Source organism: Prionailurus bengalensis, chromosome A1 (genome assembly GCF_016509475.1).
Source record: "Prionailurus bengalensis isolate Pbe53 chromosome A1, Fcat_Pben_1.1_paternal_pri, whole genome shotgun sequence".
In the NCBI taxonomy this organism is placed as follows: Eukaryota; Metazoa; Chordata; class Mammalia; order Carnivora; family Felidae; genus Prionailurus; species Prionailurus bengalensis.
Genome location: NC_057343.1, coordinates 30,452,487 through 30,458,869, shown reverse-complemented (window position 1 = coordinate 30,458,869; position 6,383 = coordinate 30,452,487).

Here is a 6,383-nt window from a genome sequence, read left to right as displayed (position 1 = left end):
CTCGGTGGCAGTGTTTCACCTGTCCTCTCAGCCATGGCAAAGCATTAATCCTTCTCAGGTAAGATGAGCGGGCTCACCTCGGTCATCACGCACTCCTGCCTTGCCACCGAGGGAGATTCCGCTTTCTGTGTCTTTTCTCCCCGCTGGTCTGGGACTGGTGAGGCCGTAATTTCCAAATTATCAAGACCTCAATTGAGGTAAAGCTGTCACCCAACATAAAATCCAAGCATGACTGCCTTAAAGACCTTTTTCCCTCTCATTGAACGATGCTTGCAGGTGATAACATTTTGAAAATTAAGAGCGGACGCTGGAGATGGAGGAGATTTCCAAAAACTGCAAGAAACGAGAGTAGATGCCAAATTAACTTCATCGGAGGCGTGCGACTGCTGATATTAGTCAGCTTTCATTACTTGAGGCTGCAAGAACAAACAACTCCCAGATTTCAGCGTTTCACACAGTCACTCAGACCACAGCAGCAAGTACATCGCGGCTCTGTTCTGGGATCCAGGGCGAAGGAGCAACAGCATCTCACGCACGCTCTTCGGTGGCAGAGGCCAAAGAACACCACCAGGACCAAGAAATGGCTGTTAAAGCTTTCACTGATCGAAAAAGACTGATGCCAACATAGTGGAGAGGTATAATCCCCTTCGAGAAGCGGCGAGGAAATAACTGGGAACAATAACACAATCTACCACCACCGTTCTATACGGTGAGAAGCAGTGCTCGGTGACGATAACCATTTAATATCCAGGTCACCATCTCACACGCCTGCATGAGCCTAACAAGCCACGGAAGTGAGTTAAGAGAATGAGATCTATCAGGCTGGCCTCCAATTTCACTCCAGGCCCCAAGCACCACTTATGCCTTAGTGAAAACCTTTCTGGCACCACTCCAATGAATTCTTGGCTTTGCAAGTTCACAAAACTCAACCCGTGCCTGTTCACTTAAGAATGAACAGATTTCGTTAACTGACCCACATTATCCATTTCTCCAAGAGAAGTACTGATAAAAAAAAAAAAAAAGGAGATTAATCTAAAGGGTACCGATCAATAGAATATAAATTAAATTGGAACAGAAACAATTGAGGCTTAGACCCAGACATCCACTAACAGTATCAAAGCTCGTGGAAAGCCAAATTGGAAAGCGGAAGGTTTCTGCTAAACCAAGAGTCTAAACCAAAGGAGTTGGATAGTACCACCGGATAGATAATTTTTACCATATTTGAGCTTTCAAACAGAACTTGCCTCTCCAGTTATTTCTACTAAATAATCTCCCCCTCACTTTCGAATAACTCACGAGTTATTTCTGATATGAGCTCACCCTTGAGTTTTCATCATAGCGTACACCATTAAGATACGTGACTTCTTGGGGCGCCTGGGTGGCGCAGTCGGTTAAGCGTCCGACTTCAGCCAGGTCACGATTTCGCGGTCCGCGAGTTCGAGCCCCGCATCGGGCTCTGGGCTGATGGCGCAGAGCCTGGAGCCTGTTTCAGATTCTGTGTCTCCCTCTCTCTCTGACCCTCCCCCGTTCATGCTCTGTCTCTCTCTGTCCTAAAAATAAAAACTTTGAAAAAAGAAAAGATACGTGACTTCTTTTTCTTTTTAATTTTTTTTACATTTACTTATTTTTGAGAAACAGAGTGAGACAAAGCGTGAGCGGGGGAGGGGCAGGGAGAGAAGGAGACACAGAATCTGAAACAGGCTCCAGGCTCTGAGCAAGCAGTCAGCACAGAGCTCAGTGCGGGGCTCGAACCCGCGAACTGTGAGATCATGACCTGAGCCAAAGTCAGAGGCTCAATGACTGAGCCACCCAGGTGCCCCTAAGATACGTGACCTCTGTTTGCATTTGTCATTAAGCCACTTTCCTTCATTTCTCATAACATAGTCCCGAGTTTGTAGATGCTGTGCAACTGATTGTATTTTAAGTGAGTTGCTTTCTGGTCGCAAGGATAAAAGAATCTCTAATTCCTCAGGAAAATATTCCCATTCTCCACTTTGCAGTGGATGATTTCCGCTGATTTGCTGAGAACTTGTTCATTCAACTTGCCTTGTAAGGTGAGGCAACTCCAATCCTATATGTCAAGTCTGTATGTGATGGCCGTTTCATTTAATTTCCTCTAATAATTTTAAGATCTATCCTCTCATTATAACTCATGGAAAGCATTTGATTTACAGATTGTTTCCCCAAAGTCCTAATAATCTAGTTCAAAGACAGAAAATCATTGGGACCACCTGAGGCTGACTGTCAATCAATAAATGTCTATTTGTTGATTTCCTATACACATTCACAAAAGTAGAGAAGGTATAGTCCCTGCCCTCCGAGAATTTACCAGAGAGTATGCAAGAGGAATAGAGGAAAATCTAATATACGAGGCACCGTTCTAGAGGAAATGTCAAAGAAGCACAAAATACTGGTGAGGACTAAAAGAATCAGGCATGATCCTCTGAAGACATGGACTTGGAAGAAACAGCATGATTTTGATGGGCAGAATTGGGCGAAAGCACATTCCAGATATAATTACTTTTTCTTCTAGCTTCAGGCAGGAAATAGTTCTATGTCTTTTTCTCTTATCAAAGTCAAGTCCTCAAATGTCTTACCAATATTTTTTATATTTTTTTATTCATTCTATTTTTTTATTCATTCTATTTGCTTGGTTGATCACACCTGCTGATATTTGCACATCCATCACTTACTAATTCCTCTCAAACTATATTGACCCAAATGACGCTATTATGATTTTTAGTGACAAAAAATTGCAATTGCTTGATTCTAAATTTGGTCAGTGCTTATGTGCAAATTGTCAGTTTTCTGAATATAAGACATAGCACACAGAATGCTGCCTTAGAGTTAAGAGAATAATTGTGAGTATAACTGCTCAGGGTTCTATCAAGAAAGCAAAAAGCAAAATTTTATGCAAAGGCTGATTATTGTGCAAATGCGTTGGACACTGTAGGCAAACCCATCAGTTCCTCTGTAAAGTCCTTTCCACTTCTTGAGGATGAATATATACCTCGTCTATAAGATTGAGCTTTAGAAGTCAAGTGCTACAGCTAGACCACCCCTGTTTAAATTCCAGCTCCTATACTTACCGGATCTGTCACCCTAGGCAACTCACTTAACCTTTCTGGTTACTTTCTCGATATAATGGGGATAGTATGAGTAGCTACATCACAGCATTACGTGGATTGAATGTGTTAGTGCTTGCCACAGCACCTGGAACATCATAAGCCATCAATAAACAACACTAAAACCTAAACTTAGCACAGAATAAATGCCATAAAAATGGTCGCTCTTGTAATTATTATCGCTATAAACGCTACATACATTTAAGAAACAGAATGTCAACTGACAATAGCCAAGACTGACATGACAGAAGGGTTAAGTGGGTGGATGAATGCAAAGTATTTATTATCAGCTTGTCAGGTGGAGACACTTTCAGGAGAATAAAACTTTAAATGTGGCTGATTCTGTAAGTCAGGAATTTACAAGTGGTCTATGGCTCATTAATGAAGCACTAAATTGGACAATCAGCGTTAATGGGAATTGCACAGTAAAAGCACAGCACATCAAGCTGAGACGCTGGACTAAATGTGTAATCATACACTTCAGCAACTCACTTCGCAGCCCTCTTTGTGTCATCCTCCCGACCAGATAGATGGATAGATAGGTTATCCTTTTTTGTAGAAGAAGACGTTTTATCTTTTGTTTATTACTTTTATGGTACCTCCTTTAAAGAAAGAATTCCAATTTAAAAAAAAAAAATAGGACCGTTACAATAGTTGAAAAAATATTAAGTTATGGTACAGAGACAGAATAAAATTCATCAAAGAATTAGATTGAGCTCATTATTTTGATTGACTACAAAATTGAGCTCAAAATGTCTTGGTTGTCACAAATAAAAGCAAGGATTTATTGCTATTGGTAGCAGTCTTGGCAAGAAACATTTCAAAATCCGTTTTCTCCTACATACATATGACATGCTTTTTCTACCAAATAGGTAGGAAACTCTATAAACATCCCATAGCCACTGCCTCACCGCTTTAAAGTTTTGTTTCCCCTTTATTTAACATGAGGCGCTGGCCATTTGTCACAGAGGTTTCTTTATCATGTCTCCCAGGAAACCTATCTCTAATCCTCAGGCAAATAAGCCTATTTGTATGGTGGCCTTAACTCCCAGAGTCCCCTCGAGAGATGAAGGCAGCTGTCTGCAAACTCCCATCCTTGAGGAGCTAACCTTTTGCTTGTGTGATCAGGCATCTGAAATACATCTCACTTTCCTTTTAGAGCTTATATTTCCTGGACAGATGATTGGCATGACACCTCACAGTTTAGCATCATGGAGCAGTTAAATCCTACTCCATTACCTGTCGAATTTAGTTTCTTAATCCCAAACACAATATGCACACAACTTAGCCCTATCCAGCTTTTATTTAAAGCTCATGTCAGGGTATTTTATGTGGAGTCAAACGGTATTAAATGGTTTGGAGTGAGGCAAATGGAAAGATTAATTTTGTAATGTGATACTAAAGGAAAGACTTTAAAACAGGGATTAGAGACTGGTCTGCTCAGGGAAAATACTGAAACATACCCATTATAAACATCAATACTTCTATCTGCTGCCGTGAGAAAACCCAGCTTCCTAATCATAAATTCTGTATTCTTAGGAGAAAGACAACTAACATGGAATTAAAAACTGAAGATTTCTGGCTAGAAGTAGTCTGGAACCTTTGTGATTTGTCAATCTCTTTCCCTTCAAACAAAAAATTGTTAAAGGAAAACTAAAACCTAAATTTCTCCAGAAAAAAAAGAAAGGAACACATATGAATGTTAACTTTTAGAAAACCCAAGCTTACAAAGACTTGTTACTACTCTCAGAAGTAATCATTACAACCATTATGAAGAACATGAGTTATGTCATGACTTGTCTACAGGCAAAACTATAACAGAATTAGAAAAATAACTTAGTTTTTATTTTGTTTGGTTTCTTATGTTTTCTCTGATGTAAATTCTTTTGAACATAATTAAAGGAAGAGCATCTATGTTAAAAAAAATCCATAATGGTCACTTGAAGGCTCATTATTTTGTCTTGAGGAGCAGCTCAAGGAAACATGAAACAAACTTTCGAGTGTATGAAGGGCCATCACACAAAGATTGTTCGAAAGATTCAGTAAAGAGGAGAAATGGCATGAGGTATACAGATAAGAATGAAGGGCAAATTTCCTGACAGCTAAAGCTGATACACCCTGGGATGTGTTTCCAAAGGAGGCAAAGGAATCTCATTTTTCAGAAGTATTTAAAAACATGATAGATTCTTATCTCACTGAACAACATTTATTGGATTTCTATTCTAAGTAGAGCACTATACTAGAGAGCCTTGGGAGTATTCAAAAGCAATAGAAACCTATCTCTAACTTTGAAGAACTTTGAGTGGGAGAAGGGAAAACACAACTCCAAAATTATCAAAAAGTACTGAACCAAAGTAACGTTGGCAAACTATCTAAGTTGCCAAGCAGACGATCATGGTGGTGAACACTTCTTGAATAGCCAGTATCAAAATACACACAGATCAATGGAGAGAAAACAGGGCCTTCCAGGCAGAAAGTATCCTGTAGCGGGTAGAGAGAGGGTCTAAATCATCGTGAAAGTACTGAATTCCAAAAAGAAAAAAAAAGACAAAGAAAAGAAAAGAAAATAGTGATGTACTCTGTTTCCTCCTCTGAAGAAATAGAATAGTAATAATTTCTTCACATAAAGGCACTTTACATAAAGGCAATATACATGACACACTGTCTGATGGAGAAGAAATCAACAAATGGAAACAATTGTTACTAATCATCATCATCACTGTCATATCTTCATTACCCACCTCAGTGACCTCTATCCCCACCACCGGTAACAGAGTTGAATTTAATATTTAGCAGTTTCTGGCATTCCATTCCTACTGTGATCTGCACTGAAATTGTCTCTTCCAGCCAGCTCACATTCGTGCTGGTTAACACGCCTCGAGCTTAGGGATTCCTGTGGTGTTAGCAGCACCTAATAAACCTAAAATAAGAGATTCTCTCATTTCACTATATGTTTAATAGGAGTCACCCTTATCTGAACACAGGAAAGCTACTGCCTCAAACCCAAACTCTTGGGCAGACAAATCAACCAGATGAAGCCACATTAGTGTTCGAGATTAATTTTTAGCTGGCATTTCCTCAAAGAAAGATCTACGCTCATGTGCAGGATATTTTTCAGGTGTTTTGGATTCGTATTTATCATTTTCATGTGGGTGGTGAGTGATTTTATTAGGAGTCCTCATTCAGCCCTATAATTTGGCAACTTTCAGCAGATATGCTCGCTAATTTATCATTGTGAATTCTATCTTCAATCAGAGG